This window comes from Eleutherodactylus coqui, chromosome 4, assembly GCF_035609145.1.
Source record: "Eleutherodactylus coqui strain aEleCoq1 chromosome 4, aEleCoq1.hap1, whole genome shotgun sequence".
Taxonomy (NCBI): Eukaryota; Metazoa; Chordata; class Amphibia; order Anura; family Eleutherodactylidae; genus Eleutherodactylus; species Eleutherodactylus coqui.
In genome coordinates this window covers 3,944,539-3,958,102 of record NC_089840.1, presented here as the reverse complement: position 1 = coordinate 3,958,102, position 13,564 = coordinate 3,944,539, and the positions used below count along the sequence as shown (strand labels likewise).

At 40.7% G+C, this 13,564-nt stretch overlaps 1 protein-coding gene across 1 annotated transcript in view; it reads right to left on the bottom strand.

The window, feature by feature from the left end:
- KCNJ6 (potassium inwardly rectifying channel subfamily J member 6) overlaps positions 1 to 13,241 on the bottom strand; it is a 198,350-nt gene extending 185,109 nt beyond the window's left edge. Inside the window, exon 1 of the mRNA XM_066598971.1 lies at positions 13,082 to 13,241. The gene's annotated coding sequence lies outside the window, so the exon portion shown is untranslated. The remainder of the gene's footprint in view (positions 1 to 13,081) is intronic.
- Between the last annotated feature and the right edge of the window lie 323 nt (positions 13,242 to 13,564).

Genomic DNA, 13,564 nt, shown 5'->3' with positions numbered 1-13,564 from the left:
CAGTATGTGTGTGTGCTCGGCGTGTGCGGTCAGTATGTGTGTGTGCTCGGCGTGTGCGGTCAGTATGTGTGTGTGCTCGGCGTGTGCGGTCAGTATGTGTGTGTGCTCGGCGTGTGTGGTCAGTATGTGTGTGTGCTCGGCGTGTGCGGTCAGTATGTGTGTGTGCTCGGCGTGTGCGGTCAGTATGTGTGTGTGCTCGGCGTGTGCGGTCAGTATGTGTGTGTGCTCGGCGTGTGCGGTCAGTATGTGTGTGTGCTCGGCGTGAGCGGTCAGTATGTGTGTGTGCTCGGCGTGAGCGGTCAGTATGTGTGTGTGCTCGGCGTGTGCGGTCAGTATGTGTGTGTGCTCGGCGTGTGCGGTCAGTATGTGTGTGTGCTCGGCGTGTGCGGTCAGTATGTGTGTGTGCTCGGCGTGTGCGGTCAGTATGTGTGTGTGCTCGGCGTGTGCGGTCAGTATGTGTGTGTGCTCGGCGTGAGCGGTCAGTATGTGTGTGTGCTCGGCGTGTGCGGTCAGTATGTGTGTGTGCTCGGCGTGTGCGGTCAGTATGTGTGTGTGCTCGGCGTGTGCGGTCAGTATGTGTGTGTGCTCGGCGTGTGCGGTCAGTATGTGTGTGTGCTCGGCGTGTGCGGTCAGTATGTGTGTGTGCTCGGCGTGTGCGGTCAGTATGTGTGTGTGCTCGGCGTGTGCGGTCAGTATGTGTGTGTGCTCGGCGTGTGCGGTCAGTATGTGTGTGTGCTCGGCGTGTGCGGTCAGTAAGTGTGTGTGCTCGGCGTGTGCGGTCAGTAAGTGTGTGTGCTCGGCGTGTGCGGTCAGTAAGTGTGTGTGCTCGGCGTGTGCGGTCAGTATGTGTGTGTGCTCGTCGTGTGCGGTCAGTATCTGTGTGTGCTCGGCGTGTGCCGTTAGTATGTGTTTGGTCAGAGTGTGTGCAATTGACGTGTCCCAACTTGCGATCTTGTTTAAAATACTGTCCCTGAGAACAAGAAGGCACTAGAACCCAGACTGAAGCCAAACAAGCAAGCTGAATACGGAGGCTTGGCAGACACTAATATGCAATGTGTAGAGAAAGCCGGAGGCTAAGAAACAGGACAGGAATTATAGAGACCAGAGGAACAAGACTAGAACTGGATGAATACGTACATTGTGTCCGCTATCACCAGCATCCCCACTACAGAAGCCTGAAATACCTAGAGGAGGCGAGCTAGTGAGGAACTCCAACCTATATAAGGCTAATGGAGCAGTGAGGTCAGCTGAACCACACCAAAGGATCAGCTGTGCTGTCCCTGCAGGAAGTCAGCAAGTAGGAGATGACCTTCCAGCAGGTATGATGCTTTTCTTAGACAAGTAAGTGAAACATAACATATCTGCTCAAGTCCTAAATAACTAAATCAATGCTAAATCCAAGAAGAGATCCTAATTATTCACACACAAACACCAAATTACCTACAAATGTTAAAACTGTTAGAATTACATCGACATGCAGTCACCACTAGGGGGAGCTAATGATAGATGAATTTCTGCAGTTAGTATTGAAAAGCAGCAGTGTAAATGTGTTTGCAGTGAGCCCCCCAGTGGCAGCTGCCGGTAGCGGATATGACACACTTCTGATTGCAGGATGATCATGCTAATCTCCTGTGGGATTATTTCTGGCACATGGTGGATTAGTGGATTTCCAGATCAACGAGTCCTGGATTTTTGGAATCTATAATGATGTATTCTGCCGCCGCTACAGAACTGCAGGAAGATCAGTCACTTTGTAGGTTCATCCACAAGTGCAGTGAAGAAAGTGAATGTACCATCTATCTATCAATCCATCCTGAATGCGGCAGCCAGGCTCATCTTCCTGTCCAGCCGCTACTCGGACGCCTCTGCCCTGTGCCAGTCACTGCACTGGCTGCCCGTTAAATACAGAATACAATTTAAACTCACTACCCTCATCCACAGCACAGCACCCCCCTATATTGTATCCCTCATCCACAGCACAGCGCCCCCCTATATTGTATCCCTCATCCACAGCGCAGCGCCCCCTATATCGCCTCCCTTATCTCAATCCATCACCCAGCCCGGGCTCTCCGCTCTACTAATGAAAGTAGACTGCACACCCCTCTAATTCGAACTTCTCATTCCCGCCTCCAAGACTTCTCCAGAGCAGCACCGGTCCTCTGGAATGCACTACCAAAGGCTACCCGAGCAATCCAGGACTCCCAGAACTTCACGCGTGCTCTAAAAACACACCTCTTCAGGGAGGCATACCGCATTCCCTAAACAAACCCCTCTGTACTCCGCCTGATAACATGCTCCCTGACCTACCGACTGCAATCTCCTGTCAACTGCCATCAACCACCCCCTGCAGTCACACCCATCGTGCCGTCACATGGCTTAATGTCTGACCATTGTCTATGTGTATAGAATCCCTCACTGTCCACCCCGCCATACCGTGCCCATCTCCCCCTCTCCATACTGTGCCCATCTCCCCCTCTCCATACTGTGCCCATCTCCCCCTCTCCATACTGTGCCCATCTCCCCCTCTCCATACTGCGCACATCTCCAGACCCTTTACCTTCTGTATCCCCCCACTATTCGTAGTATATAAGCTCGTTGGAGCCGGACCCGCACCCCTCTTGTTTCCATCAGCTGATTACTATGTAACCGTGGTTCTGTAATGTTTGTCCTTTTCTTGTGTGTTCCCCCTGTCTATGTAAGCGCTGCGGAATATGTTGGCGCTATACAAATCTATCTCCTATCTATTTATCTATCTCATATCGATTTCATATCTATCTCACCTCTATCTATCCATTTATCTCATATCTATCTATCTCTGTATTTATCTACCTATCTCATGTCTATCTATCTTCCATATCTATCAATGTATATCTATTTCATATCTATCTATCTATCTCATATCGATCTCCTATCTATCTCACATCTATCTATTTATCTCATATCCATCTATCTCATAACTATTTATCTATCTCATATCTATCTAACTATCTCCTATCTCTCTAATATCTATCTCTCTATCTCCCATATCTATCTATGTATCTATCTATTTCATATCTATCTATCTACCTCATATATATATATATGTATCTATTTATCTATCTATCAATCTCATATCTATCTATCAATCTCCTATCTATCTATCTATCTATCTCCTATCTATCTATCAATCTCCTATCTATCTATCTCCTATCTATCTCACATCTCTCTATCTCCTATCTATCTATCTATCTCACATCTATCTATCTCATATCTATCTATTTATCTCATATCTATCTATCTATCCATCTCATATCTTTCTATCTCATAACTATTTATCTATCTCTCTCCATCTATCTATCTATCTATGTATCTCCTATCTATCTATGTATCTCCTATCTATCTATCTATCTATCTATCGATCTATCTCCTCTCTATCATCTATCTATCTATCTATCTATCTATCCATTTATCTCATATTATCTATTTATCTCATATCTATCTATCTCATATATATTTCATATCTCTCATATGTATCTATCTGTCTCATATCTATCTCCTATCTATCGCATATCTATCTATCTCCTATCTATCTCATATCTATCTCTCTATCTATCTCTCTATCTATCTCTCTATCTCATATCTCTCATATGTATCCATCTATCTGTCTATCTATCTCCCATCTATCATTCTCCTATCTATCTATCTATCTATCTATCTATCTATCTCATATCTATCTATCCCATATCTCTCTATCTCATATCTATCTCCCATATCTATCTATGTATCTATCTATTTCATATCTATCAATCTCATATTTATATATCTCTTATCTATCTCATATCTATCTATTTATCTCATATCTATCTATCTATCTATCTATCCATCTCATATCTTTCTATCTCATAACTATTTATCTATCTCCTATCTATTTCTCTATGTATTTATCCATCTATCTATTTCATATCTATCTATCTACCTCATATATATCTATTTATCTATCTATCTATCTCATATCTTTCTATCTCATAACTATGTATCTCATATCTATCAGTTTAAATAAAGGGAATCTAAGATCCTATTTAGAATTTTTACAATTTCATACATTGAATCTTCTTGCCTGGAGTCCGTTCCCATGGCGGGACTCTAAGTCAAAATAGCAGATAGAATTAAGAAATAAAAGTACCGCTGTTTGATGGATCCTCCATCTGACCTTGTGTTCTCAAAGGCTGTAGGATTGTAGGCACGCTTTAGGAGAAAGGTGGACCTGCAAAGACTACAAGAGAAACAGAATAGCGCTCTCTAGAGGAAATTATGACCAAATCACAGTGGTATGAAAATCTATATATTGTTTGCAGAAACCCTTCACAGATATAGATTAAAATTAAATGCCTTTTATTAGTATATATTAAAATTGTGGGCTCACATATAACACTTCTTAACGATACAAAAGAAAAGGACAGGTAACATATAGACAAAAAAAATAGAGGAAATTATGGGATAGCTACGGACGAGAAAACCTTCTGTCTCTGATACTGATGGTACTCTTTCCACACTCAGCCTATATTTTCCCAATAATGTCTTTTTTAATGGCCCTTATCATCCTTAATGTGATATAAGGCAGGATGTTACGTCCAATGACAGCTCACAGAGGCGGCCTTCACACGAGCGTAAATATGCCGGCCATCAGAAATAGTGGGCTGGATTCAATGCATTCAGCTGGCGTATTTAGGCAGGTAAATAGGTGAGTATATATGCTGGTGTGAATACAGCCAGAGGATGGAGGACGCCGCGCTCCCTGCTCGGAGAGGAAGGAAACAGACGCCGCTGTGATGGGGGTGAGACTGGACAAAACTAACTGAAACATATGTCTGTGTGTACAGAGAGACGCGCTCAGCAATATCCGGGCGAGAACGGGAAATGACTAGAACAGGATAAGGAGGACCAGGTAATATACACCCTTATTACATCTAACAGGAAACGACTGCTCTTCTGTTAAGAGAGATAAATAGATAGAGATAGAGAGATATGGGAGAGATAGGAGATAGATAGATAGATAGATAGATAGGAGATAGATAGATAGATGGATAGATAGGAGATAGAGAGATAGGAGATAGAGAGATAGGAGATAGAGAGATAGGAGATAGAGAGATAGGAGATAGAGAGATAGGAGATAGAGAGATAGGAGATAGATAGATAGGAGATAGATAGATAGATAGATAGATAGATAGATAGATAGGAGATAGATAGATAGGAGATAGATAGATAGATAGGAGATAGATAGATAGGAGATAGATAGATAGATAGATAGATAGGAGATAGATAGATAGATAGATAGATAGATAGATAGATAGATAGATAGGAGATAGATAGATAGATAGATAGATAGATAGGAGATAGATAGATAGATAGGAGATAGATAGATAGGAGATAGATAGATAGATAGATAGATAGATAGATAGATAGATAGATAGATAGATAGATAGATAGATAGATAGATAGATAGGAGATAGATAGATAGATAGATAGATAGATAGATAGGAGATAGATAGATAGATAGATAGATAGATAGATAGGAGATAGAGAGATAGGAGATAGATAGATAGGAGATAGAGAGATAGGAGATAGAGAGATAGGAGATAGAGAGATAGGAGATAGAGAGATAGGAGATAGATAGATAGGAGATAGATAGATAGATAGATAGGAGATAGATAGATAGATAGATAGATAGATAGGAGATAGAGAGATAGGAGATAGATAGATAGGAGATAGAGAGATAGGAGATAGAGAGATAGGAGATAGAGAGATAGGAGATAGAGAGATAGGAGATAGATAGATAGGAGATAGATAGATAGGAGATAGATAGATAGGAGATAGATAGATAGGAGATAGATAGATAGGAGATAGATAGATAGGAGATAGATAGATAGGAGATAGATAGATAGATAGATAGGAGATAAATAGGAGATAGATAGATAGATAGATAGATAGGAGATAGATAGATAGATAGATAGGAGATAGATAGATAGATAGATAGATAGATAGATAGATAGATAGATAGATAGATAGATAGGAGATAGATAGATAGATAGATAGATAGATAGATAGATAGATAGGAGATAGATAGATAGATAGATAGATAGATAGATAGATAGGAGATAGATAGATAGATAGGAGATAGATAGATAGATAGATAGGAGATAGATAGATAGATAGATAGATAGATAGGAGATAGATAGAAAGATAGATAGATAGATAGGAGATAGATAGATAGATAGATAGATAGATAGGAGATAGATAGATAGATAGATAGATAGGAGATAGATAGATAGGAGATATCAGATAGATAGATATGGGATAGATAGATAGATAGATAGATAGATAGATAGATAGATAGATAGATAGATAGATAGATAGATAGGAGATAGATAGGAGATAGATAGATAGGAGATAGATAGATAGATAGATAGATAGATAGATAGATAGATAGATAGATAGATAGATAGATAGATAGATAGGAGATATCAGATAGATAGATATGGGATAGAGAGATATGGGATAGAGAGATATGGGATAGAGAGATATGGGATAGAGAGATATGGGATAGAGAGATAGATAGATAGATAGATAGATAGATAGATAGATAGATAGGAGATAGAGAGATATGAGATAGATAGATAGATAGATAGATAGATAGATAGGAGATAGATAGGAGAGAGATAGATAGATAGATAGAGAGATAGATAGGAGAAAGATAGATAGATAGGAGATAGATAGATAGATAGATAGAGAGATAGAGAGATAGATAGGAGAAAGATAGATAGAGAGATAGAGAGATAGATAGATAGATAGAGAGATAGAGAGATAGAGAGATAGAGAGATAGAGAGATAGATAGGAGAAAGATAGATAGATAGGAGATATCAGATAGATAGATAGGAGATAGATAGGAGATAGATAGATAGATAGATAGATAGGAGATAGACAGATAGATATAGAGAGATATGGGATAGATAGATAGATATGGGATAGATAGATAGAGAGATAGGAGATAGATAGATATGAGATAGATAGATGGATGATTGATATGAGAGAGATAGATATGAGATAGAAGGATAAATAGATAGATAGATGATAGATAGATAGATAGATGATAGATAGATAGATAGATGATAGATAGATAGATAGATATACTCCCTCTATAAGGCCTGTGCACACCGTTCTGATCCCTCTGTTTTTGTGCTCCCTTATACTACAACCCAACTGGCTACTCTCACATAAGAGTAATGACAGAGCGTACAGAAGAGTCCTGTGACCGCAGAGCACACGCCAACAATATCACGGACTACTACATGAAGAGGCCTGAGCCACCGCTGCTTCTTCACTACTATGGAGCAACAAGGCAGCGGAGGTTGGTTTTTAACCCTTTGTGTTATAATCCCTGGAGCACCAAGACGAGTCTCTGATAGAGGAGATGGCCTGTAATTAAAAATCTGTTCATTTGTTCCTAGAATTACAAAGCATTCCTACAAGGGGGGGGGAGGGTAAGACAGTCGGCTATCTACAGTTACCCTGGCAGGCAGCGCTGACCGTGGTGCTGAAGACTTCTCTGGGCCCTCCCTGATTACATGGATGATGGGAGTAAGCAGGAAGCACAGCCTATATACCATATTGTAGGGTTGGAGGTAGGTGGCATTTGTTTAGTGGCTGTAAAGATAGGATTTGGAGATGTGGCACAAATGGTGGCGGGGGGCCGCATGTAGTAAATAAAGGGGCCATAAAAGCAACCCTACTGATACAGAGACCCCAATATAATCTACCACATCCATTGTGACAGCAGGGAGGATACTTATCACTGAGCTCAGGCCTATAAAGTGTATGTATCACTAAACACACAGAAGATACTTAATAACCCATCCCGTTATACACAGAAGATACATACTAACCCGTCCCGTTATACACAGAAGATATATAATAACCCGTCCCGTTATACACAGAAGATATATAATAACCCATCCCGTTATACACAGAAGATATATAATAACCCATCCCGTTATACACAGAAGATACATAATATCCCGTCCCGTTATACACAGAAGATACATAATATCCCGTCCCGTTATACACAGAAGATACATACTAACCCGTCCCGTTATACACAGAAGATATATAATAACCCGTCCCGTTATACACAGAAGATATATAATAACCCATCCCGTTATACACAGAAGATATATAATAACCCATCCCGTTATACACAGAAGATATATAATAACCCATCCCGTTATACACAGAAGATACATAATAACCCATCCCGTTATACACTGAAGATACATAATAACCCGTCCCGTTATACACTGAAGATACATAATAACCCGTCCCATTATACACAGTAGATACATAATAACCCGTCCCGTTATACACAGAAGATACATAATAACCCGTCCCGTTATACACAGAAGATATATAATAACCCATCCCGTTATACACAGAAGATATATAATAACCCATCCCGTTATACACAGAAGATACATAATAACCCGTCCCGTTATACACTGAAGATACATAATAACCCGTCCCATTATACACAGTAGATACATAATAACCCGTCCCATTATACACAGTAGATACATAATAACCCGTCCCGTTATACACAGAAGATACATAATAACCCATCCCGTTATACACAGAAGATACATAATAACCCGTCCCGTTATACACTGAAGATACATAATAACCCGTCCCATTATACACAGTAGATACATAATAACCCGTCCCGTTATACACTGAAGATATATAATAACCCGTCCCGTTATACACAGAAGATACATAATAACCCGTCCCGTTATACACAGAAGATACATAATAACCCGTCCCTTTATACACAGAAGATACATAATAACCCGTCCCGTTATACACAGAAGATACATAATATCCCGTCCTGTTATACACAGAAGATACATAATAACCCGTCCTGTTATACGCAGAAGATACATAATAACCCGTCCTGTTATACACTGAAGACATATAATAACCCGTCCCGTTATACACTGAAGATACATAATAACCCGTCCTGTTATACACTGAAGACATATAATAACCCGTCCCGTTATACACAGAAGATACATAATAACCCGTCCCGTTATACACTGAAGATACATAATAACCCGTCCTGTTATACACTGAAGACATATAATAACCCGTCCCGTTATACACAGAAGATATATAATAACCCATCCCGTTATACACAGAAGATACATAATAACCCGTCCCGTTATACACAGAAGATACATAATAACCCGTCCCGTTATACACTGAAGATACATAATAACCCGTCCCGTTATACACAGAAGATACATAATAATCCGTCCCGTTATACACTGAAGATATATAATAACCCATCCCGTTATACACAGAAGATACATAATAACCTGTCCCGTTATACACTGAAGATATATAATAACCCGTCCCGTTATACACTGAAGATATATAATAACCTATCCCGGTATACACAGAAGATACATAATAACCCGTCCCGTTATACACTGAAGATATATAATAACCTGTCCTGTTATACACTGAAGATATATAATAACCCGTCCTGTTATACACTGAAGATATATAATAACCCGTCCTGTTATACACTGAAGACATATAATAACCCGTCCCGTTATACACTGAAGATATATAATAACCCGTCCCGTTATACACAGAAGATACATAATAACCCGTCCCGTTATACACTGAAGATATATAATAACCCGTCCCGTTATACACAGAAGATACATAATAACCCGTCCCGTTATACACAGAAGATACATAATAACCCGTCCCTTTATACACAGAAGATACATAATAACCCGTCCCGTTATACACAGAAGATACATAATATCCCGTCCTGTTATACACAGAAGATACATAATAACCCGTCCTGTTATACGCAGAAGATACATAATAACCCGTCCTGTTATACACTGAAGACATATAATAACCCGTCCCGTTATACACTGAAGATACATAATAACCCGTCCTGTTATACACTGAAGACATATAATAACCCGTCCCGTTATACACAGAAGATACATAATAACCCGTCCCGTTATACACTGAAGATACATAATAACCCGTCCTGTTATACACTGAAGACATATAATAACCCGTCCCGTTATACACAGAAGATATATAATAACCCATCCCGTTATACACAGAAGATACATAATAACCCGTCCCGTTATACACAGAAGATACATAATAACCCGTCCCGTTATACACTGAAGATACATAATAACCCGTCCCGTTATACACAGAAGATACATAATAATCCGTCCCGTTATACACTGAAGATATATAATAACCCATCCCGTTATACACAGAAGATACATAATAACCTGTCCCGTTATACACTGAAGATATATAATAACCCGTCCCGTTATACACTGAAGATATATAATAACCTATCCCGGTATACACAGAAGATACATAATAACCCGTCCCGTTATACACTGAAGATATATAATAACCTGTCCTGTTATACACTGAAGATATATAATAACCCGTCCTGTTATACACTGAAGATATATAATAACCCGTCCTGTTATACACTGAAGACATATAATAACCCGTCCCGTTATACACTGAAGATATATAATAACCCGTCCCGTTATACACAGAAGATACATAATAACCCGTCCCGTTATACACTGAAGATATATAATAACCCGTCCAGTTATACACAGAAGATACATAATAACCCGTCCCGTTATACACTGAAGATACATAATAACCCGTCCCGTTATACACTGAAGATACATAATAACCTGTCCCGTTATACACTGAAGATACATAATAACCCGTCCCGTTATACACTGAAGATACTTAATAACCCGTCCCGTTATACACTGAAGATACTTAATAACCAGTCCTGTTTTGCGCAGAAGATACATAATAACCCGTCCTGTTATACACAGAAGGAAAATAATAACCTGTCCTGTTATACACGGAAGATATATAATAACCCGTCATGTTATGCGCAGAAGATACATAATAACCGATCTTGTTATACGCAGAAGATACTTAATAACCCGTCCTGTTATGCGCAGAAGATATATTATAACCCGTCCCGTTATACGCAGAAGATACTTAATAACCCGTCCTGTTATGCGCAGAAGATATATTATAACCCGTCCCGTTATACGCAGAAGATACATAATAACCCGTCCTGTTATATACAGAAGATATATAATAACCCCATATGTTATACGCAGAAGATCCTTAATAAGCCGTCCTGTTACACATGAAATATATATAATAGCTCGTCCTGTTATGCGCAGAAGATATATTATAACCCGTCCCGTTATACGCACAAGATACATAATATCCCTTCCTGTTATACACAGAAGATATATAATAACCCGTCCTGTTATACACAGAAGATATATAATAACCCGTCCTGTTATGCGCAGAAGATACATTATAACCCGTCCCGTTATACGCACAAGATACATAATATCCCGTCCTGTTATACACAGAAGATATATAATAACCCGTCCTGTTATGCGCACAAGATACTTAATAACTCGTCCTGTTATGCGCAGAAGATACATTATAACCCGTCCTGTTATACACAGAAGATACATAATAACCCGTCCTGTTATATACAGAAGATATATAATAACCCCATATGTTATACGCAGAAGATCCTTAATAAGCCGTCCTGTTACACATGAAATATATATAATAGCTCATCCTGTTATGCGCAGAAGATACATAATAACCGGTCCTGGTTTACGCAGAAGATACTTAATATCCCGTCCTGTTATGCGCAGAAGATACATAATATCCCGTCCTGTTATGCGCAGAAGATACATAATAACCCATCCTGTTCTACGCAGAAGATATATAATAACCCCATATGTTATACACAGGAGATCCTTAATAAGCCGTCCAGTTACACATGAAATATATATAATAACTCATCCTGTTGTGTGCAGAAGATATATAATAACCGGCCCTGTTATACGCAGAAAATACTTAATAACCCGTCCTGTTATACACAGAAGATACATAATAACCCGTCCTGTTATACACAGAAGATACATAATATCCCGTCCTGTTATTTGCAGAAGATACATAACAACCCGTTCTGTTATACACAGAAGATATATAATAACCTGTCCTGTTATTCGCAGAAGATACATAATAACCCATCCTGTTATACACAGAAGATATATAATAACACATCCTGTTATACGCAGAAGATATATAATAACACATCCTGTTATATACAGAAGATACATAATAACCCGTCCTGTTATATACAGAAGATATATAATAACCCCATATGTTATACACAGAAGATACATAATAACCCGTCCTGTTATACGCAGAAGATACATAATAACCCGTCCTGTTATATACAGAAGATATATAATAACACGTCCTGTTATGCGCAGAAGATACATAATAACCCATCCTGTTATATACAGAAGATATATAATAACACGTCCTGTTATGCGCAGAAGATACATAATAACCCGTCCCGTTATACGATGTGTGTACGCGGCGCAGACCGCTCACCCTGGAGACAATATGGAGCAGGGTGACTGACGCTTGTTGGGAGCATCCAGGGAAAAGTGCAAACACTTCTGCTATGTAGTTGATGACATTACAATGTTTCTAAATGACGTCCTCGGCTGCTGGGACCTGTAGTGCCCCCATCATGGTACATACGGAGATCAGATATGTGATAATCAGTCTCACATCGGAGGATCGACACAGAAATAAACTAATGATCCCACATATATACCCAGCCAGCTGCAGGAGTATATACCCAGCGTATACAGCAAGCATGCAGATACTGGAGCCATCAAACTTCTGCCCTGCAGCTTCCCCCATTGGTCACGGATAACACAATCTGCAGGTGTAATTAGGGTGATCGGCTCCCACAATTAACCCTTTATTGCCTGAAAAGCCATTATGTTCCTATTATTTAAGGCAAGAAGCTGCCGAGAGCCGCCGCGTCCTCCAGGGACCCTCCGTGGCACTCCGGGGTCACCAGGGGGCTCCAGCGCTCCCCTGCGCCCCCCAGCCCCGTGCAGCGCGATGTACCTGTATGATGGGGCTCACAGCCGCATGTTGCTCCTGCCGGACGAGAAGGCTTCAGATGCAGGAGACGGGGTGCCTCCTCAGAGCCCCCCCATGCTGCCAGCAGCCCCCCGCTGGAGGAGCCCCCGCAATCCTCATCAGCTTCAGGGGGCGAGCAGAGAGGTCTCGTGTGACAGCGAGGAGCAGCGGAGGCTAAAGCGCTGGAGACGTCATGCAATCTGCGGCTTCAATGAGCCCGGCGGAGAGGGGAGCGCAGCGACACCTGGCGGCCGAGGCGGGGGCGGCAGAGGATGCACAACCCCCGTCTGCAGCTGGAAAGCACGGAGATCTCACAGGTCCCTGCTACCCATCCATTAACATGGTGACTTCTAGTGAACCTATACTCCAAACTAAGGGCCTCCTCACTTGGCTGTATGCGCCACGACACTCGCTGCTACGGAGCATAGTAACGCATGGACTCAAACTAAGCACTAGAGCAAGTCCTAT